A 23,697-nucleotide genomic window follows, 5' to 3' on the forward strand; every position below is an offset into this window, starting at 1 on the left:
ATTCTGCCCTGATTTCCTGTAAGGACAGACATCCCAGCATTTTTTATTGCATGAGTTTGGGTCTCTCCCTCCTAGTTTATCCCATCTCCCCCCTGCATGCTCTGCAAAGTTTGTTTTACTTCTCTGCTGAGGATGTTTGGCCTCTCCATTTAGGATGCTGAAGGCTAGACAAAAAAAAAATTTTAATTGATTTCCTACTACCCTGGCTGCCTCATCCTAGAGGAAAGCGGGGGCAGGGGCTAAGGTATAGGGAACACTGTCTTGCCACAGAAATATTCCTTAAGAGGCAAACATCCTAAGGACAGTAAGATTAGGGTCTGAGCAAATCCTGGTTACCTCTGTGGCCTGGAACTCTTATGCCCTTGGTGCTTAAGTAATTGGATTTTTCAACCCCGCCTCCAAGCATTTTTCACATGTAATCCTAACCTCATGGGCTTTGCCAGGGGAACAAAGACATTGAAAGGGTTTGCAACTTGTCCCTGACGGTGAGCTCCTAAACTCTCTGCCCTGTTGACTGAGTTTTCCTGCTTTGCATCTTCTTCAGCATGCACCCATGTCTCCTTCCCAACGTTCTTCTCTGCTCTTTTAGCCTGTGGGCCTTGGTTCCCAGCCCTGCTAGACAGAAGGAGCTGTTTCTGCCCGTCCACTGTCCTATACCTTAGGAAGTTTCCATCCCTGATTCCTGCTGGCTTCTCTGCATAAGGTGGAAGAACTAGGGCGGTTGTGGGGGGGGGGGGGGGTTAGTAACTCTGCCAGAGGCAGAGACCCTGGAATGGTGCTGGGCTGAGAGTCTTCTCTGCATCCCCAGACAGACTCTCTGCTCTACCTTCGTCCTTGGATGTGGGACAAGGCCCAGGTCTCCTGGGCCAAATCATTTCTCTGCTGACTTGAACAAGTTCAGGCTGGGTACAGGGAGCTCCCTCTGACCGCCAGGCTCTGCTGGATCCAGAGAGGAGAGACTCCCTTCCCAAGTGGAATCTTTGTTGCCCTATACCCTGAGGTCTCGTGGGCACACAGAGATGGATTTTCAGTGGAGTGGGGGAGGCTGTGCCCTGGAGATGCCCATTCTGTTCTTCTTGGTGCAACACATCCCTTTCTATTCCCCTGCTGTGTTCTCCATCCTAGAACACTGTTCATGGCTTCAGCCCACCCCTGGTCTCGCTCTTTGTGGTTTGAGCTCATCCCTAAGTTCTAGACTGAGAAGAGAGGTCCTTTGAGGGGGCTGCTTAGTGTGGTATGGGCCAGGGACTCCTTACATCCTGGTTTTATCTAGGAACTTATAAAATGCTGTGGGTCTGCTGGGCCAAGATAGCTGTCTGCTAGGGTCAGACGTGTGTTCCTCTCACACATTTAGGTAGGGTGCTTGCAACATGAGGGTGATATGGGGGCCCCAGAGGTTAGTGTTGGAAACTCTGGGCAGGTTGGCCCTGGGGCATCCCCTCCTCATTGGCCCTGCCACTTGTCCCAGAGCCAGGTCCTATGTGATGGTTGAGCTATATGCTGACCTCTGCCCTGTGGCCTATCTTCTAATTGTTATTTTTCCTCGGTTTCCTGTTTTCCAGCTGTGGGTTCCCAGTGGTGTCATTTGGACCCTGGGTAGTAGTTAGGGCTTAGCTCTGGGGTTGTGTGGTTGCAGTGGTACATGTCTTGGGGCTGTACTGGCAAGTGGTCCAGGGCCCTCTGAACACTCGGCTGGGGGCCAGAACCCAGGGTTCTGTGTCCAACCGTCCAACCCTTGGGAAGCTCCTCCCCCACTCTTCAGCAGCTGCCTCCTTCACATGGGGGCATTGTTCCCCACTGGTGTTTGTCTGAGGTCTGGGGGAACTGGGATGTGGAGGAGGACCTGGGAGGGTGCCAGGGCACTTCAGCCCCTAAACACTTGCTCCCACTCCCCTCATAGCCTCCACCAGGACAAACAGGGACCACGCTTAAACTTGCTGAGAGAGTGTCCAGTCCCTCTGCTTCAACTAGTTTAGTGTTTCTCAGCACCACTGAGTATTAGAATCATCAGGGGAACTTTAAAAAAAGGAAGTATCGATGCCTGGACCCCAGCCCCTGAGAGTCTGATGTGATTAGTGTGGAGTAGAGCCCAGGCACCACCATCTTTCAGGACTCCTCAGGTGATTCAAATGTGTGTCCAGGGTGAAAGCCACTGCCCTCATCCTGTTTGGCTTTTCTTGTGTCTCCCATACTGCCCCAGAATTTTTTTCTTGTTCATTGCTAATTTTAGTAGTAATCAATGGAGTCTGGAAAGATTAAGACGAGACATGTCAGACAAAATACTGGATTAAATGTTCTGTTCCATGAAACTGATCCATGAGTTCATATTTATTAAAACCAGAATTTAAGAGGGAGACTCTGTGGCAGATGATAGAAACAGAGTATTCTCCTCTCAGTTTTTAATGAAAAAAAAAATTTATTGAAGTATAGCATACACATGAAAGGGTACACGCTGTATGCAGTTTGGTGAATTTTCACAAGGTAAACACACCTGTAAAACCAGCATCTGGCTTAAGAAATGAGTACTTTCACTCCATTCCCACCACCCAGAATTTCTGTGTCGTTGCGCAAAGTCAGGTCAGGATATGCATGGTACAGCACGGTGTGCTGGCCTTGGGCCTGGAGGGCTTCAGCTCGTCCTCTGCCAGGAGCATCGTTCCATGCCTGTGTGGGTGCTCCTGAAACCAAGCGGGTTTCCTGATGATAGGACCCAGGGCAGAGGAAGCCTGCCAGCCCCTCCCCTGTGTTACTCCCCTATCACCTTTAGTTCCTTTTCCACCTTAGCCTTTAGGCTTGCCAGTCCTTAATCTTGGCTAAATCCAAAAATCTGTTATCGTTGTTTGGCTTTTTGTTCTCTCTTTTTTGTTTTACAGATAATACATGTTCTTTGGAGAAATTAGAAAATAGAAATAGGCATGGGGCACCTGGGTGGTTCAATTGGTTAAGCAGTCCTTGATTTTGGCCCAGGTCATAATCTCATGGGACATGGGATCAAGCCCTGCCTCAGGCTCTGCACTGAACGTGGAGCCTGCTTGGAATTTCTCTCCCTCTCTTTCTCTGCTTCTCCCCAACTCATGGGCATGTGTGCGCACGTGTGGTCTCTTTCAAAATAAATAAGTAAACATCAAAAATTAAAAAAAAAAAAGAAAATAGACAGGAGGGGAATTTGCCCATAATTTCACAACCCAGTTAACCACTGTTAACTAGTGTTCCTCCAGACTTTGTGCACATACTTGACCCTTGAACAAGATGGGTTTGAACTGTGTGGGTCCACTTATATGTGGACTTATATGTTTTTTTCCCCAGTAAATACAGCATGGTACTGTAAATGTGTTTTCCTTATGATTTTCTTTTTTTTAATGTTTATTTTTGAGAGGGAGCACATGAGTGGGGGGAGGGGCAGCGAGAGGGGGACAGAGGATCCTCTGTGCTGTCAGCACAGAGCCCAATGTGAGGCTCAGACTCATGAACCATGAGATCATGACCTGAGCTGAATTCGGATGCTTAACCGACTGAGCCACCCGGGGCCCCTCCTTATGATTTTCGTAATAATGTTTTCTCCAGCTTTATTATAAGTGCATGGTTTGTCATATATATAACATATAAACTACGTGGTAATCAAGTGTTTATGTTATCAGTAAGGCTTCCTGTCCACAGTAGGCTATTAGTAGTTCACTTTTTGGGGAGTCAGAAGCCATATGCAGATTTTCAGCTGCATGGGGGTCAGTGCCCCTAACCTCAAGTTGTTCAAGAGTGAACTACTTGTTTTGTGTTGTTTATGAAAATGGAGTCCTACTGCATTATTGCTCACTTTATGTTAATAACTAGCTGTAATGCTGTCTGTTGAGTGCTTATCATGTGTGTGGTGCATGGGGCAGTTTTCACAGTTTTGTGGACAACTCCGAGGCAGGTGGTAGTAGCTCCAACTTTCAGATAAGAAAACTGAGATTCAGGCCAGTAGTGTGACCGAGGACTGAGGTTTCCCGAGGGGGTAGAGCTGAAATTGAGGCCAGAGATGTCTGACTTCAGAGCTGATCCCGTTGTCAGTAGACTACTGCCTCTTTCCTAAGACTGTCCTTCCATGTTAAATTCATTTGGCAAATATTTAGTGAGCAGAGGCCATTGTGATCCTTAGTGATTTTTTTTTCCCTTTTCACTCCAATGTGAATGTCTGTAGTGTGTTACCCATAAAGCGTGGTATTGCTGATTGTTTGAGGTCTTTGTGTCAACTCCTCTCTCATTCCATTTTAAGAAGTTTTCCCCTATTAGTAGTGGATGTTTCATTTCGTCAAATATATTGAACATGGTTTGAAGGTGAAATATTTCTCCTTTGCCTGTTAATAGGATGAATTGTGTTAACGCATTTCTTAATATTGCACAATTTTTACATTCCTTGAATAATCCATACTTGGTAATGGGGTATTTATTTTAGCATGCTGTTTGATTTGATTTATCAGTGTGGGAGTTTTGCATTTGTTTTTGTGAATGAGATTGACCTATAATTTACCTTTCGTGTTTTCATTGTCGGATGGTGGTATTAGAGTAATAGCAACTTCATATAATGGGTTGTGAAACTTTCTCTTTGTGTTCTAGAACCATTTAAATAATACAGTTTAAATAGTAATTTCATTCCTTAAGGATTTGATGAAACCATCTGAGCCTGGTACCTTTTTTGAAGGGTGGGTCTTTGCATCTTTGTGACCCCCACCCCTTGCCATGGCTGTTGGTATAAAACGTTCACTTTGTGTTTTCCATGAAAGTGAAATATTTTCAAATTTAATAGCATAATGTGTATGCAATTGTTGCTTTTCAGTTCCCTCAGTGTGATTTTTTTTTTTTGCTTTCTTAATTTCTAACATTGTATATTTTCTCTTTTCTTTCTTAGCTTTGTAAGTGTTGTATGTAATTTAAAAGCACATAGATCTGTCACTTATGTTTTCTGGTTTTCTAAAGGATGACTTTCTGCTTTGGTCTTTGTTGTCTTCTTTTCCTTAGGTTTATTTGGTATGTGCTTTTTTAGGCTCTCCGCTGGATCTGTAAGATGCTCTATTTTTTCTACTTTTTTTTTTTTTAAATCATAGACACATTTAAAAATATGACTTTTCCCTCTAAGTTCTACTGGCCTTTTCTGCAGGTTTTTATATTTCATGTGTGCTAGTGCTCTTGGGGAGATGCTGATGGCACACCCAGTGTGAGAAGACCAAGTCCTGATGCAGCCTGGCTCCCTTTCCTTCCAACAAGGGAGCATCACTGTACATGGAACAATGGCAGGGCCAGACAATGCACTTGATTACTTTCAGGGGCTTTGTCTCCATTACTGGGCACCTAGTAATAATAGTTTACCAGCTTAGCAGCCAGACCTGTAGGAAAAAACATTTTTTTAACCTAAGCAAAGCCAATTTGAACTTACTGCCTGGGATCAGAGCATATCCTGGGCCCGTATAGAAGTTTTAGTAGTATTTAGAAAAGCCTCTTGCATTAGCATCAGAGAAGATGAAGCTAGAAGCTAAGGACAGTGAAGTGTTCGGGGAGGAAGATAGAACTTTGACCCAAACTCCTGGCCTAGCTGAGCTGGCCTAGGCTGCAGGTTCAAGTCTTGCTCTGTCCCTCTTTCATGCACTTCTGGAAGATATGGCCCAGTTGATGTCCTGAGGCTGTGAAAACTGCACTAGGATGGAGAGGACAGTAGGGTAAAAGAGGGATTCATAGTGCTAGGAAAAACAGCGTGGGCATCTCTTGAGGACACTCTCCAGTGCTCCACTGAAACTCCATTTCTGTATTCCCCCCAAGAGCTCAGGGTGTAGGGCAATAGTGATCCCAACTGGGAAGGCATACCTCCCTCTCCACGTCCAGCTGGGTCTGGTGTGGTGGGGAGCCCTCTGTACCTCAGCCTGAACTTGTTGAAGCCAGCAGAGAAATGATTTGGCCCAGGGGTTACACTCAAGGGAGACTGTGCAACACCTTGGGGGATAGATTTTCTTACCCTTTATCTTGACTCCATGGAGAACAGTAAAGGCCTGGGAATAGAGAAGGAATGGAGTTCGACCTAGAAACCAGTAGTAATATTACTCCTTCTTTTTTTTCCCAAATGGAAAATAAACTTTTGGACTTTAGGTAAAAGTAATATATGCCCATTTAATGAACTCAAATAATATAAAAGTATATAAATTAGAAACTGAAGATTGCTATTTCTCCTCCATCCTATTGTAATCTCTATTAATAATTCATACATATCTTTCTAGACTTTAGAATGAGTATCTGAGCTTACTACTTTACCATGGAAGGATGTCCTTCCATGGCAGTATGTCTCTTTTAGCCTTTTAAGAGGCTGTGGAATCTTTCATTTTACAGGTTTGTTGTAATTAAATTGACTCCTATTGATGGACATGTACAGTTCCATTTTTTTGCAATTATAAATGATGTGGTAATTTACCTATTTGTACATATGTTTTTTTGGTCACTTGTTCAAGATTAATTTTTGTATATGATTTAAGATAGGGATTGAATTTTTCTCAGAAAGCCTATTATCTCTAGTTTATTCATTGAATATTTACAGTTTCCCAAATGGTTTATAATTCTACCTTACACACTCATGGACCTCTCTTCAGTTCCATTGAAGTATTTGGCTGATTCTGTGTCAGTATTTTATTGTCTTAATTACTGCAGTTTTTATATAACAGATGGGTTAAAAAAAACCAAAACTCATTTTTTCCACTTTTTTTTGGCTTTTCTTTTGTATTTCCTTTTCCAAGTAAGTTTATAAACAACTTGTCAAGTTCTGTGAAAAATGTGATTTTTCTGTTGGAATTACATGGAATTTATAGGTTATTTGGGGGAGAGTGGAGAGCTTTACAACGAGTCTTTGTATCCAGGAAATGGGAAGTATATCTTTCCATCTATTCTAGTCTTTTTTGTGTGTCAACCCGAGTTTTAAAGTTTTGGCTCTTACACACTTCTCATTAGGTTCATTTCTAGGATGTTGTAGGTCTTGTTATTGCTGTACTGAATGAGACTTTTTCTATTACACTCTTAAAATTTTTTTTATTTAGTTAAGTAATCTCTACTCCCAGCATGGGGCTTGAACTCACATTCCTGAGATCAAGAGTCGCATGCTCCTCCAACTGAGCCAGCCAGGTGCCCCTGTGTTACACATTACATAGTGGAAATGTTCTGGTTTTTGTCCCCTGCTCTGTGATACGGTCCCTAACACTCCCACTCCCTGGGCGCCAGCAGCCCCTCATTCCCTCATTACCCCATTCCCCATGCACGAACTTGGTACCTCTGCAACAGTACTTTAGGGCCTCGTATGAGTTTCTGTGGTGAGGTGCTCTTCTTACTCGATTTCGTTTCCCAGTACCTGGCACAAAGCCTAGCATGCAGTAAATCCTTTTAATGAAGGCTGTAGAACCAAATTGATGAGAGAGGCAATGAGCTTCACCTCCTCAAAGTGTGACAACCTGGGCCAGTCTGAGGAGCAGAATCTAAAGCAGCCCTGGCTGCAAGCCTGGAGGCTGTGAGCTGGATAACAGAGATGGGGCACCTGCCTGATCCCCACGGCAAAAAGAAGGTCCTGGGCTGTTTTCCCACAGGCAGACATTAGGGAGGAGTCCTGTGAACCCACACCTTATAATTACCCTGAGACCAACAGCCCACTTGTCATTAACTCTCATTAGTACTAACTAGTAGGGAGACTTGCCTCCTCGGTTCCCAGACACCTGAAGGTAGCACAAAACACAGACTTACCTGCGGCTGCTCTTTGGGGATGGAGATTCATGGAGGCTGAAAGTGGAGCTTATAAAGACCACTTGTGAAATTGGCTCCACTTCTGTGTCCCTGGTCTCCTTTCTTGAGGAAGCTGGCATCTTTCTTCTTTGCCCTACTGTTCTCCAGAGTCTAAGACTTCCACCACGTATCTTCTAGGTAAAGCCTATCAATGTGCTAACCCTTCCCATCACATTTGCATTTTTTTTAAACGTTTGTTTTTATTTTTGAGACAGAGAGAGACAGAGCATGAACGGGGGAGGGTCAGAGAGAGGGAGACACAGAATCCTAAACAGGCTCCAGGCTCTGAGCTGTCAGCACAGAGCCCGACGCGGGGCTCGAACTCACGGACCGTGAGATCATGACCTGAGCCGAAGTCGGCCGCTTAACCGACTGAGCCACCCAGGCGCCCCCACATTTGCATTTTAAGCTTCTACTTGTAACTGGGGAATGAGTGGCGCTAGGTTTTTTTTAATGTTTATTTATTTTTGAGAGAGAGCACACATGTGTGTATGCGAGTACACTCGAGTGGAGGAGGTGCAGAGAGAGAGGGAGCGACAGAATCTCAAGCAGGCTCTGCGCTGTCAGTGCAGATCCCCTGTGGGGCTCGATCGCACAAAGTGTGAGATCATGACCTGAGCCAAAATCAAGACTCGGACACTTAGCTGACTGAGCCACTCAGGTGCCCCTAGAGAGGCACTAGCTCTTGATGGAGCTGGCCAGCGCAAGCCCCTCTGTCCTGACCCCATGGCACTTGTGCCATAGGAGCTGGTCCCTGGTCTCTGCTGCCCCAAGAACGAGGATGGAGTTGGAGCTGCCTGCCTGCCTAGGAAGGGCTGTGTCCACCGGGACCTGCGAACCTCCTTCCCTGGGGCATCAGGCTACAGACTGGGAGGCGTGGGAATCCCTGCTGCTGTCAGATTCCTGCCTCTGGCCCTGCCTAAAAAGAAGGTGGGGGAGGGCTCAACTCGCCTTGTGTATGTAAAAGAAACGCCAGTTAGAGGTGGGCTGTGAGCTTCCCAATCTCAGTAACAGCCGTGGTGCATCTGGTTCAGTGTGTCACCAGGTTGTGTTTGCAGCAGCAGTGAACGGTTCGCATTTAGCCAGTGGTCTGTGCTCATTCTCCTCTCTCATGTTCAGGCGGCATAGCTGAGAGCAGCGCTTTCTCTGGCTCTTCTGCCAGAGTCCCCTGGGAAACAGTGGAACCAAGGGATGCCCAAGAGGTCCAGGAGGGAGGGGATGTACTTCCCTGAGCCCCCACCCCACCCGTGCCTTACTCCCTCTCCTACTGCCTACCTAGGGCAGGGGAGCAGCCCCAGGGCTGCAGGAGGTCATCACGGGCCCCGCCAGTGCCATGCCAGGTCCCAGGGTCCCTCGTGGCAGCCAGGTTGCATCTTTGCCAGCTCTGGAGGAGCCGCCTTCTCAGGGTGCCGAGCAGAAACTCTGACAGATGGACCTCCGTGAACCCGTGGAGCCGTTCCAAATGCCTTCTCCTGGAGCAGAGCGCATTCTGGCAGGGAGGCTGAGACGCAGGGCTCCTCAGGGCTTCAGCTCACCTGTTGGAGAAGGCTTTTCCTACCCCTGCCCACTTGTTGCCCTCTTTAAAGAGCAGAAGCACTGACTGTTGACTGGTCAAGCCTGTGTGCGCACATGGCAGGGGGAGGGGTGGAAAGAGAACCCAGTTGCCTGACAACCTGTAAGACCCTCGGTTCACCCAATTTCTAAACCAGTTGAGACTTTCCCCTTTTTTGCACTTACCCTCCCATAGGGTTGTTGGCAGGCTGGGGGGCTTCTCAAAAGGTAGTTGGGGTACCACCTGTGTCCATATCCCCTCTGTGGACACACAGGGTTGATCTCTAAGGGTAGGACCTGGGGGTCTGCATCTGTAGCCGGCTTCCTACAGGCGATTCCGGTGCCCACTGGGGTTGGAGTATTGCCAGGGTGCAGAGTAATGTAAAAAGGCTCTGTTTATTTGGGGTTCCAGCACTTGATGATTGAGAGGACATGCCTGTAAGACTGATTTGTGAAAAGGCCAAATATTGTTCAAAGGCTCATGAAAAGCCAAGAGACTAAGTGTAAAAGCTGTTAAATTTCAGAATAAGGTCAGGCTCTAGGAAATAGGTAAAACGTTTTTGTTGTTGTCTGTTACAAAGAATACAGATTCATTGCAGAAAAACTAGGAAGTTCAGATAAACAAATGGAGAAAATGAAACATCTATAATTTTACCACTTAGCATTCCTATTAATATTTTGGTGTTTCTAGAACAATCATATATATGTTTTTTTTTAATTTTAATTGATTTTCCCCCTGATTATCAACAAAATAATACATGTTTGTTTTAAAACCTTTATTCTTTAATTGGTATAAAAATTGGCATAACATTTGAAATCTCTTATTGCTGTGTTTAGTTGGATTGGCACTTCTATGTGAATATATTTTTATTTCTTTTGCCCATTTTTTGGTGTGTTGTTATGGGTAAGAGTTTCATATATTAGTGGCATTAAGTCTTTATCAGACCTTGATAAATGTTAGACATTTCTTTTAATTTTTTAATGTTTTATTTTGTCACACTTTTTTGGTACATGGTTATACGACCAAATCTAGTTCCGGTTGTTTGTCAGTTGACTTATTGACTGATATTTTTGGTTGTGCTACACAGAACAGGCACTGTTTTTGCAGATTTTAAAAGGAATTGAAGGAGATTGGGCAGGTGGATATAGGACAGACCAGTGCTTCTCACATTTTAATGTTCATCCAGATCACCTGGGAATCTCTTTACAATGCATTTTCCAATGCAGCAGGTCTGGGGTGGGGCCTGAGATTCTGTATTTCTTTCTTTTTTCTTTCCTTTCCTTTCCTTTCCCCTTCCTTTCCCCTTCCTTTCCCCTTCCTTTCCCCTTCCTTTCCCCTTCCTTCCTCCCTCCCTCCCTCCCTCCCTGCCTTCCTTCCTTCCTTCCTCTTTCTTTCTCTTTCTTTCTGAGTGGGGGAGGGAGAGGGGCCAGAGAGAGAGGAGATTCTGCATTTCTAACAAGCTTTCAGGTGGGGTTGATGCTGCTATTTGTTGGACCACACTCGAAGTAGCAAGGGCCCAGAAGTTTCTAACCCTGGCTGATCACAGAGGTGCTTGAGCATTTTGGAACACAGAATTTTCTGGGCTTTACCCCAGAAATGTCAGGCTGTGGGACTGAGTCCCAGGTTAGCCACGTGTGGCTCAGTGACTTAGAGACAATGCTTTAGCCTCTCTGAGCCCTTGGATTCCTTTTCTGTGAAACAGAGAGATAGTGCTTACCTCATAGGGATCTGGGAGAATTAAATGAAAGAATAAAAGAGATCACCATTTTTATGAGCTAGAAAAATAATGTAATAACTACTGGGCGTGGTGCCCTTTTGGGGGGAGGTAGTTCTCTGATACATTTCTACTTGTCTGGTGATTGATACTTTCAATATTTCTACCTCTTAGAAAATTGTCCTTTCATTAATATTTTCAAAGCTTTTAGTAATGCATTTCATGTCTTATTTACTGATAATAGTTATATTCCTTTTCACATTTCCAACATTGTTTATATATATATTTTAAAAAATGTTTTTTAATGTTTGTTTATTTTGGGGAGAGAGAGAGAGAGAGAGAGAGGGAGCGCGCGCATGAGCTAGGGGAGGGGCAGAGAGAGAAGGTGGCACAGAATCTGAAGCAGGCTCCAGGCTTTGAGCTGTCAGCATGGAGCCCGACGTGGGGCTTGTGAGATGATAATCTGAGCCAAAGTCCAACGCTTAACCGACTGAGTCAACCAGGCACCCCTATATATATTTAAAAAAAATTTTTTTGATGTTATTTATTTTTGAGAGAGAAAGAGAGCACAAGCAGCAGAGGGTCAGAGTGAGAGACACACACACACACACACACAGAATCCCAAGCAGGCTTCAGGCTCTGAGATGTCAGCACAGAGCCCAGTGCGGGGCTTGAACCCACGGACCGTGAGATCATGAACTGAGCCAAAGTCAGATGCTTAACCGACTGAGCCACCCAGGCAACTCAGCCCTGTTTATTTATATTTTTATTTTTCAAATGATCGCTTTACCAGAAGTTTGTTTATTTTATTGGCCTTTTGGAGAGCCATCTCTTAGATTCCATTTATAAATACTACTACATTTTGTTTTCTAATCAACTATTTCTGTCTACTGATTCCTTTTTCCTACATTTTTATTTATTTTTATTTTTTTAAAGTTCTATTTAAGTAATCTCTACATCCCACATGGGGCTCAAACTCACGACCCTGAGATCAAAAGCAGCATGTTCCTCTGACTGAGCCAGCCAGGTGCTCCTTTCCTACATTTTTAAAGTTTTTATTTTCTAACTTCTTGGATTGAGCCTTAACTTATTTCCTTCATATTTACCAAAAGTTATTTATAGAAGCAGTTTTAGAAGGATATAGAATTTTTCCCTGTTAATAGTTGTTTTCATTGACATTAATCTTCACATCTGCAGTTGTGACTTTTTTCCACAGAAACCACTCTATTTTTATACCCATATCAGTTTATATACTAATGATAGTTAATGTACATACTTACCATGACCCATACAGGTAGCATAAATAGTAAATCAATGTAATTGTGATTTTTATTTCTTTTTTCCCCCTTGACCCTAGATTTATTTAGGAGACTGACAGGATTTCCAGATGTTGTGTTATTTCCGTCAGAGGGGCTGAGGGCTGCCGTGCTTGCCTGTCCAGGCTGTGTTCTGGTGGAGTTTGTGCACTCGTGTTGCTGAAGCCTGTGGTTAGCCTGTGGGGTGTGCATGAGAGGAACTGTCTGTGCCCTGTGCATGTGGAGGGCAGGGATCTTGGGAGGAGAGCAGGGTGGTCTGTTTTCCGAAGCTTTCTGCTTCTCTTGACAGCCTCCCGGACATTGTCCAGGTGGCCCCTTTCTTAATTGCCTTATGCTCTGAGGTTCTTGTCCAGTATCTGAGGTGGTGTCTGGGGCTCATTGTCCTTTGCTGGTAGGAAGATCTGGGGGTTGGGTGGAGGGAGGACTTGAGTCAGAGACCCTAGTTGTAGAGCCCTCCTGCTGCTGAGGAGCTGACCTCTTCCTGTTTCCTGTTCCTTGTCTGTAAAATGTGGAGAATGTTACCTTTTTACAGAAACTAGAAGAGTCTTAGCAATCATCTAGTAACATAATTCTTTTAAAAACTATTTTAATTTTGGCATACTTTCAGAGTTTCAGAAGAGTTGCAAGGATGTACAAAGAATTCTCTTCACTCAGATTTCCAAATGTTAACATTTTACTACATTTGCTTTGTTTTCTTTTTCTCCGTAATTTTTATTTGAACCATTTGAAAGTAAGTAGCAGACATGATGCCTTTCACTTCTAACTACTTGAGTGTGGATTTTCTTTTTTAATGTTTATTTATTTATTTTTGAGAGCTAGAGCACACATGCAGGCGGGGGAGGGGCAGAGACAGAGGGAGACCGAGAATCCCAAGAATCCCAAGCAGGCTCCTTGCCCTCAGTGCAGAGCCCAGTGTGGGGCTCGAACTCACAAACCATTAGATAATGACCTGAGCTGAAATCAAGAATCTGATTCTTAACCAACTAAGCCACCCAGGTGCCCCTTCTTCTTCTTCTTTTTTTTTTTTTTTAGATTTTATTTTTTAAGTAATCTCCACACCCAACACGGGGCTTGAATTTACAACCTCAAGATCAACAGTCACATGTTCTACTGAATGATCCAGCCAGGTGTCCCGAATGTGAATTTTCTAAAATCACATAAAAAACTGCAGCGCCATGATCAAACTCAGGAAATTAACATAGATACACTACTGTTACAGACCTGATCTACAGACTTTACGAACACTAACATTAATAAACTAATCTATAGGCTTTGTTCACATTTTCCCCATTGTCACAACCTTTTGTAGGAAAAAAAAAAACAAACCCAGGTCACACATATTCTGTGTGCTCAGGTTTCTTTGTCTCCTTCAATCTAGAGCAGATCCTTAGATTTTCCTGACATTTATAAAGAATTTTTTAAAAGCAGATGAGGAATTTGAGGCCTAGAGATAAAATGACTTATCCAGGGCTATGTAAGACAATCTTAGAAAAGCGGGGCTGGCCAGCTGGTATCTCTGCTGAAGTGCTGTCCTGCTCACATGCCCCCCAGCTCCAGGTGAATACCTTGCTGCTAGGTCTTTATCATCAGCCACCTGCCGCCTTCTGCCTTTGGCTTTGCCCCTCTGTCTTTGTAGTGCCAGGCCACAGCGCCCCACCCCCACCCCTTTCCTAGCTGATTCGGTGTTGGCCAGAGATCAAGGCCATAGCTGGGGAGACAGAGGGACTTTAAAACTGGTCCAGCCCTTCCCTTGAGAACAAGCTGTGTAGCAAGGATTATGGCCTTGGGTGGGGCACGGCAGCTGCTTTCTGAGGAGTGACACCCTCGGGTTGGGGATGTGATTTTTAATCTCCCTCCCCTGGCAGTTTTGGGGTTGGTGGCTAGGACTTGTTCATCTCCAGCTGAAGTGGGAGCTCGGGATATGTCTTGAAGCTGGGCCTGAGGATGTAAGTCACCTGCTCACCTGCCCCAGCTCCTCACGGGGAGGTTCTAGAGCAGTCATTCACATGACAGGGGGAACACTTAGCAGGTAGTTGACTGCAGGGTTATCTGGCAGTAGCAGTACCCTCTTATATTGTGGATATTAAAAACATGATTCGTTTTTTCAACAAAATGGTTTGCATTACACTTTTTAAGGGCATGCTGATTGCTTAATATATATTCTCTGTCTTATTTGCTTTAATTTTACTCAACCTCTTGCAGATACCCTTTCCCAATTTTTCTTCTTCTTCTCATTCTTGTTTTCCTCCTTCTTCAGTAAGGACCTTTTGAACCAACCTATATGTCATGACTGTTGCCTAAGACTGCTCAGCTGATCAGTGGAGTTTATGTCAGTGATTCTTGGTTTTGGGGGCCCTTCCTATGCATCTTCAGTGGCCATCTCTTTCTTTCTCAGCACACAGCTCGTGGCCACACCAGCCTGCTTTCTGCGCCTCATAGGAGGTACCATGCCCCTGCTGTGCTGAAGAGCTTTTCCTTTCTAAGTGTGGTGGTGGAGTGGAAGGTGGTCTCCCCCTCCTGACCACCAGCACTCACCCCGAGTTAAGACCTCCCTTGTTTTCACTTTCACTGTGACCCAATGGGGAAATAAAGGAAGTGTCAGATCCTTGTGAAAGAGTTACAAAGAAGAGTTTCCATTAAGGTTCCTGACATTCCTCTGTCCCTTACCCTTCACCTTTGCAGTGGGCTCACCAGCTCAGCCATCCTCTCTTGAGCACGTTGTTTCTGCTTTTGTCCTGAAGCTTCTTACAGAAATGGAGATGTAGGTTTTCTTGAAAAGATTTTTTTTTAATTACAGTTTTATTGCGATTCAATTCACATACCATGTAAGGTGTATAATTCAGTGGTTTTGAGTATATTGAGAGTTGTGCAACCATCACTTCTCTTTCAGAACATTCCCATCACCTCAGAAAGAAACTACTCAATAGCATTTACCTCATCCTTGTTCTCCAGCAACCACTAGTCTTTTTGTCTCTATGGATTTGCCTAATCTGGACGTTTCATGTAAATGCAGTCATACAGTATGTGGCCTTTCGTGTCTGACTTCTTTCACTTAATGTGATATTTTCAAGGTTCATCTATGTTGTACCATGTACCAGGACATCATTCCTTTTTATGGCTGTGTAATATTCCTCCCCAAAGGCAGATCAGAGACATAACTAGTGAACTGTCACTGAAATGAGATGAAACGCTTGTACTAACGTGAGTTAAATCCTACTTGTTGCCAGGGTTGTTACCTACAGCCTTTGGGGCTGGTAGCGTCTACCCGTTCAGCTGACCAGAGCCCTGACTTGTGCCAACTGTCCATTCCTGTCCTCAGAGGAATCACAACCCCAAACAGAGGCAGGAGGATAAGGAAAGAAACTACCCCCGTAGTCAGTCTGTGCCATGGGAATGCAACAAAAACACAAGGGAACCTCGGCATTCACTTGAGGGGTTATATGTATGCCCTGCGTGTGTTCTATATACGTATACCGTGTGTGTGTGTGTACCCCACAAACGTGCCAGGGAAGGCAGTGCAGCTGTCCGCAGTGAAACTCTTGAAGAAGAGTTGACACTATGAAAATACCTATGATACAGTAAGGGAAGAAACCCCGAATTTATTTAAAACCAAAATTAAAAAACATTTAAAAACCCCGAATATATTCAGTGATCCTAATTTTATTTTATTTTTTTTAATTTTTATTTTTTAATTTTTTTTAACATTTATTTATTTTTGAGATAGAGACAGACCATGAACGGGGGAGGGTCAGAGAGAGGGAGACACAGAATCTGAAACAGGCTCCAGGCTCTGAGCAGTCAGCACAGAGCCCGACACGTGGCTCGAACTCATGGACCACGAGATCATGACCTGAGCCGAAGTCGGCCGCTTAACCGACTGAGCCACCGAGGCGCCCCCAGTGATCCCAATTTTATAAACGAAGTACATGTTGCATAGGAAAAAAAGGCACCAGATATAAACTGTAGTTGTCTCTGGGAAATGGGAGCTCCTAGTTTTTACTTACTTTCCACTTTTCAGGGACAGAAACTCCTGTTCTTCCACCTCCCTCGGCATCTTCTGTTGAACCTCTTCTTTACCTTTCTTATCATTCTATTTTTAGAACCTCTCTTTATTCTTTTGGGTCATCCACCAGAGTTTTCCTTGGCTCTGTAATGAGTTTTAGAGTGGCTGTGATATTCTAACAGCAACCGCACAAAGGGCAGCTTCATTCAGAGATAAACTCATAATTAGTATCAGTTTTCAATGCTTTCATCATCTATTCAAAGCCACAGAGTGCATACCGTAGATTAATGCTGCCATACACATTTTAGAGATAGTGGTACGGGTCTGTCCTAAAGGAACTTCCCTTTGAATGAGATCTAAGACAAATCCAAACATCTAAAAAGTCTCTGTTCATGAGGCAGAGACTGCTCATTCACTGCTGCGTCCCCAGTGCCTAAAAGTAGCATTCATGTTGTAAGTACTCAACACACATTTGTTGGAAGGATATGTGAATTAATACATATGTATGCATGTATGACAGCTGTGATTGTTATGATGTGCTGATGGCATCAGTAGGTGAAATTTTATTATTCTGTGGGGACACTCTAGCTGTTTCTGCTTTTTAAAAAGACTGTCTTCCCTCTTTTGTCATTTTTCTGCATGGTTTTACATAGTTGTAGTAATAACCTTCATATAGTGTGGTACTCTATTTTTACTGTCCATTTTAGCATTTCCTTCGTGTTCATACTTTATGGTTTTTGATGACTGTATAATATTCCATTGAATTGTGTTATGTACCAAACTGTTCCCCTCATCCAGAGTTTTCAATTTTCACTAATGTGTAGAGAACATTTTTTGAAGTGCAAATTTATAAACCTGAATTCCTAGGAGCGAGATGGCAGGATCTTTATTGCCTTTGATACATGTATCTGCCTACTTACCTATCTACCTATTTGCTTATTTTTACCATTGAAACCAAAAAGAAGTAGTATAAATGAGACTTTATACTGAGATATGTTGAGGGATTTTTTTCCCCCAGGGATTTAGGATAAATAGAATTTAGCTGCATTCCCTAATTTCCCATCACCAGGCTTTTCTAAGTGGCAGTGCCACCCCCACCCCTTTCCATTTCCTAGCCAACCATGGGAAGTCAGTCTTATGACTGATGGCTGGAGGCCCCTCTGCCAAAATCTACTTTTCCTCCAGATTTTTGGGTGGTGGCTTAAAGTTTCTGTTGTTGTTGAATGAAAAAATGTAAGGCCTCTTGAGTCCTTGAGAAAGGAATGACTGGGGGCAAACTCACTTGACAGGGGTCCGAGGGAGGCTGAAATCCATGGATTGCGAGACTCTCCTGCACATAAGGGAGCTCGTTCTCAATAGATGAGAAGCTTGGCCAGGGGCATGCACACTTCCCTCCGCTGTTAGATTGGGCTTTCCTCGCACCAGCGTTGAGCCTTGGAGTATGTTCCTTAACTGTGCCTTATTTATTTGCTTATCCACTAAAATGGATGTTGGGTTGTTGGAAGACTTGAAAAGGTTACATTTGGACATGAAAGTACTTGCTTAATCCACGGTTTCGCACGAGGCATTCAAAAGTGTTAGCTGCTCTCATCATCAGCCTTGTCCTTTGGTACACCTGAAGGGCCAGTAGGTTTTGTACGCTTTGGGGTACCTTTAGGGAAAGTGCATGGGGCTGTTGGTCAGGGTTGGTGCTCATCAGACTGTGGCGATGGCGGGTTTGCTTTCTCATTTCCTCCACGTTTAGACTTGGGGGTGGGAGGTGGGTGGTGAGAACCGGGTATGGGCAGTCGGGTGGGTGGAGCTGTGGGAGTGCCCAGCCTCGCTGGGGGTTGATGGGGGCTTGTCTGGACGTGCACTGCGTGGCTTGGCCGATGGCCCCAGCGGCTGCTGGAGGGGCGCGTGCGTGCGTGTGCGTGTATGCGTGCGTGTGTGTGTGTTTATGTGTGTGTGTGTTTTGCTGTCTGGCCAAGGAGCCGCCTCTTCGTCCTGCCCTGGTTCTCGTGCGCTGGCGGCTTCGGAGGCAGCTGCTGCGCCTTTCGCCAGGCCTCAGATGTGGTCGGCTCGATTTCCTCCCCGCTGGCCCCTGGCCGGGCCGCCACCGGCTGCTCGAGGCAGGGGCTTCCGTCGGGAGAGCTGGCCGCGTTGGCCACAGATCAGGGGGCGGCGCCTGGACTGGGCTCCCCGCCCCCACCCAGCACGCACCCCGCCAGCTGCCGGGTCGCTCCGGCTGAGGATGGCGCTGCTGGGGGAGGAGGCTTCCGTGCGGGCGCTGCGTGGTGGGGCTTTACCTTGGACCTTGGTGGGAGCACAGCGAGCTACAGAGAACTTTTGATGGGCGGGGAACTTCAGGCTCCTCACCCCACCTCACCCACACCCAGTTTTCCCCTTCAGAGTGCGCTCATCTTGTAGGATTTTTCCTACTTTCTCCCTCCCCTCCCCTCCCCTCCCTCCCTCCCTCCCTGTGTGTGTGTGTGTGTGTGTTTGTGTGCGCGCGCGCGCGCGTGTGTGTTGGGGAGATGGGTAATACAAACAACTCCGTAGCAACAGAAATAGCAAGAAGAAACTTCATCCACAAATTCCTCTCCCTGAAGCTCCCTTCCAGTCTTTGTTCAAGCGTAGTGTGTGTGAGGTTTCAGGTGTGTTGTACCTACTCTATTCTAACACTTTCCCCGTAAATAAAAATCTGATGCTTCAAATGAATTATGGGGACTATGAACAAGAAAATATTCCCATTCTATACTACCATGCGATGAGCATTGTTAACATTTCTGCGTATTTTCCCTTGGTGTTTTGTGTGTGTGCACAAGCGTGCATCGTGGACAGAACTGAATTCTTAAATTGGGCAATATTTTGAATCTTGTTTCGTTTTTCCACTTCAAATAGTGTATAAACACTTCCCCGTCATAAAAACCCTCAGGAAGCATCTATTTATGAGTACAAGTACATTCTTGAGTTTCTTTTTTCATTTCAGACATTTCCCTGTGTTTTTATAAAAATGTTCTTTTTTTTTTTTTTTTAACGTTTGCTTATTTATTTTGAGAGAAAGAGCATGCAAGCGTGAGCTGGGCAGGAGCAGAGAGAGAGGGAGAAAGAGAATCCCAAGCAGGCTCTGCACTTGTAGCATAGCCCCGAGCAAACTAGGCTGTTTGGACATCCTGGCCCTGGAACTTAGGAACTCTGAGATCATGACCTGAGCGGAAAGCGAGAACCGGTCCCTTAACCGACTGAGCCACCCAGGCACCCCAAAACGTTCTTATTTTTTTTTTTAATCGTTTTAAGCAGTTATACGTGTACTGATGAAGTAGTATGTATTATAATTGTTCTTACGTATTATTTGGGTGTCATCCTTGGGTAGGGACCATGTTCATCTTCTCTGTATCCAATTTTAGTATGTGCTACCAAAGCGAGCACTCTTACATATTATTTGAAACATACTTGACCTAGTGTTTTACGTACGTTAAACAGATAAAGCATGATAATGCACACATGTGAAGTACCTACCCAAGATAAAAACTAGAACATTGCCAACATCACTGAAACCACCTGGGTGTTTCCCCTAGCCCTGTACCCCTTCTTTACCGAGGTTACCAATCCCTTGAATTTTGTGTTTATCATTCTCTTGCTTTAAAAACAAGTTTTAATTACATACATTTTATTAAATCTTATACATTTAATTTTATTTTTTTGTTTGAGCTTTGTAGAATTGGTAGTCTATATATAGTCTTCCGAGGCTTACTTTTTTTTTTTTTTTTTGTAACTCAGTGTAGTTTCTGAGATTTGTTTGTGTTCCTGTGGTTCATTTGTTTGCACTGCTGTATAATATTCTTTTGTCCCTCTGGTTGGTGGGCAGTTAAAAGTATTTCCACAATTTGGTTTTTATGAGTAATGCTGCAATGAGCCCTTGAGTACACATCCCCTGATGCATGTGTGCAGAGTTTCTCTGGGAGTGGAATTGCAAGATGATGGGGTATGGGTATGTTTAACATTAAAAGAAACACCACAAACCTTTCCAAAATGGTCCTTCTGTTTTGCCCTCTACTAGTGGTGTGTGAGAAAAAAAATTCCTGCTAAACCCCACCAGCACTTCGTGTGAAACAAAAGTACCCTTTCATGGGACTTACTAGGTACCTGGTACTATAGTAAGTGTTCTTCACGTGTTAATTTGTTTAATCATGACAACCTTGTGAGGTTAGGTACTGTTATTAACCCCTGATATACAGATGAGGAAACAAAGGCACAGAGAGGTTAACTTTTAACCCCAGATTTACAGATAAAGGAATGAGACACAGGTTAACTAACTTGTGGAAGTTCACACAGCTAGTAACTGGTGAGGGCAAAATATGAATTAAGCAGTCTTTTTTTTCTTCATTTTGAGATCTTGTTCATTTTATTAAAATAAAGTTATTAAAATAAGAGTAAGCTAGATTCCAATTAACCAAGATTGTACTTCAAGTGATATCTTAGCATCCTGTCCTACCCTAAGTAAACTAAAGAGGCATGCTAATATATGTACAGAATAACAATTAGGATGAAAGAATGAATATTTATGTACTTTATTTTCCAAAGAAAGGTTGCCATGTGGAAGAAAAGGCCTAAGACAAGTATTCATAAAAGAAATAACAACATATTCTATGGACATTGTACCAGTACTTATTTCAGAAATAGCCAGTGAAGGGCACCTGGGTGGCTCCGTCGGTTAAACATCTGTCCCGCTTCGGCTCAGGTCATGATCTTGCGGTTCATGAGTTCGAGCCCTGCGTCAGGCTCTGTGCTGACAGCTCAAAGCCTGGAGCCTGCTTTCGGATTCTGTGTCTCCCTCTCTCTCTGCCCTACGCCCACTCGCTCACTCTCTCGCTCGCTGTCTCAAAAATAAACACTAAAAAAACACTACTTAAAAGACAAAATATTAAAAAAAAAAATAGCCGGTGAGACTAGGAATGATTGGACATTGATGATTTTTCTCTAGTGTATACCAGCAGAATTAAGCTGAAACTAAATGCTATATAGAGAATATAAAATGGAGTCTCACAGCGGTCTTATTTTGTATTTCTCTGGTTACTAATGGAGTCGAGTATTTTTTTTTCATATGTTTATTCCCCATTTTCTTTTTGTGAAGAAGAACTAACAAAGCACTTTAAAACCAATCCCCTATTGTTGGGACACTTAAGGTATTTGTAATTTTTTACCATTAATGCTTCAGGGGAAATCTTTGGCACATGTAACTTTTTTGTTTCTTTAATTGTCTTATTTTGTTTACATTTCCTGAAGCGAGATTAGGAATACTTAATGGTTAAAAATCGCTGTGCTCTTCTGGATTGCTTTGTGATCTTGCGAAAGTTACTTAGCCTCTCTGTGTTCAGGGTCCTCATCTGTGGAGGTACATCTCTATCTTGTAGCAGTTTATGATGATTGGAGGAAATAAGTGAGGGGGTAGTGATTAGCATGATGCTCAGCCCGTCTAAAAGTGTTCCATCAGAGTCCTTAGGCTTTTCCTAGTTTCTCTTCCTTTCTTCCCTGAAACCACATTGATTACTGTTGGGGCAGAGGGCATGAACAGTGACAGCCTGTGCTTCTGCCAGATATGGTGAGCTCAGGGAATTAGGTCTGAGGTCATCAAGTCTAATTCAGCTTTTTCCCAAGCATCATCCCAGCCATTGAGAGATCTGCTGCATCTGTATCCAATTTGTAGTAGGAAAAAAAAAATTAGATTTTAAAGTGTTTTATTGATATGTACATACTAACCACAAGAGCCACTGCCTCCCCCCACCTCATACAGGAACACCCTTTGCCAATACGTGACAGTCTCCAGAAGTTAGACATAACTCCCGAGATTTGCTGTTTGCAGAGAGCTTGGTGTGGAGAGTGCAGACATGGGACCGAGCTAGCCAGTGTACACACACACACACGCACGCACATCCCCTGAAAGGGCTCCCCTGAAAGTCTCCTTTCCCACTCACAGATTTGTTTCATCAGTAAATCCCGGGAGGGGAGAATCCTCTTAAGAGATGAATAATTGATCACCTCTAGACGGAGCGTGCCATAAATACAGCCCCTGTGCAATGAGACATTGGGGGAGGGGAGGAAGGGCTTGGCTGCCGACCTCTAGGACTAGGGGAAAGGGCGGAGCTGGGAAGTCCAACCCCCTGAACAGCTGCTGGAGGGCAGAGGAGCTGAGCTGCTGGCAGAGGCGGGAAAGTGCTGGGTGGGGTCTACTGGCCAGCTGGGTGGGGAGTGGCCACCACTGTCTTGGAATCCCACGAGAATTCGTTCTTGGAGATTCCACCGTAGAGGATGCACCCTAGACCGGCCCTACCTCCCAGCCACTGGCCTTTTTGACTGCAGACTTTTTCATCCTGGCTGGATACACATTCCCAGACAGGTTTCTTCTAACATGGTGTGTAAGTGCTGATGGCCAGCAGAAAACCCTCTGGACTCTGTGCCTCTTATGACTCCTCCTTTCCTAGAGGCCCTGAGATGGTATGGTCAACGAGGACTTTGATCTCTCAAGATGGTAGTCTTTATCTTCCTTCCTTCCTTCTGTTTCCTTTGATAGGGGATTGCTGATTTGGTTTCAGTGTATTGATAGTCTGAGAGTCAGAAAAGACTTGGAAAAATGTAGTATTTTTCTGCCGCTCTCCCTGTGTTCTAGACAAAATGAGATGTTTGGGGATGTGGTTTCATACTTCTCTGGAGCCCCTCAGGTGGGGAGGGTGGGCTGTTGTTGAATACCTGCAGATGTCTGGGGGACCAGCTATGGGGAATTGGGAGCAGAAGGAGTTGGCTGTAAAGGGGGAGGTGGGAGGAATCTTGGGAATCCCGACTAGGCAGGGTACAGGGACCAATCCCAATAGAGGTTCCTAGACCACTGGAGGGAGACCTGGGTCCCCTCAGGGTTAGAATCATGAGGATGGGCTGGCAATGCTGGATGCACTTGGCAAGTCTTCATGAAGTGGGGTGAGGGATTAAGACTCTTCTTGGATCTGAGAAGGGGATTTAGTCTGTCTTGTAGTAACAAGCCCCTGTTGTCCCCCCATTGAGGGGCACCCCCAGCTTGGACAAGGCTGAGCTTGGGATGGGTCAGAGCCTTGCTAGTCACACTGTGAGGCAGGGAATGGACTGGGTAAGGTAGGGTATGTGGATCCCTACCTCCACATAAGGTAGGTATGTGGAGGCCAAGGCGAGGTTTTATACCTGGAAAGAGGCCATAAGAAGGGGCCCACTTGTGGTGGGCCTTTCTATGGAGGGCAGAGTTGGGGCAGGCTGTTCCAAGATGAGTTATCAGGTTCCTAAGTCACTTATGACAAGGTATTCCTGACGGCACTGGCAGCTT

The 23,697-nt window shown here is 44.7% G+C and overlaps 1 protein-coding gene and 1 pseudogene across 6 annotated transcripts in view; one reads left to right on the top strand and one right to left on the bottom strand.

Moving 5' to 3' along the window:
• Positions 1-23,697, top strand: part of TET3 (tet methylcytosine dioxygenase 3) — a 105,727-nt gene that overhangs the window by 22,399 nt on the left and 59,631 nt on the right. The window lies entirely within an intron of this gene.
• Positions 19,678-19,776, bottom strand: LOC113603332 (uncharacterized; annotated as a pseudogene).

Source organism: Acinonyx jubatus, chromosome A3 (genome assembly GCF_027475565.1).
Source record: "Acinonyx jubatus isolate Ajub_Pintada_27869175 chromosome A3, VMU_Ajub_asm_v1.0, whole genome shotgun sequence".
Taxonomy (NCBI): Eukaryota; Metazoa; Chordata; class Mammalia; order Carnivora; family Felidae; genus Acinonyx; species Acinonyx jubatus.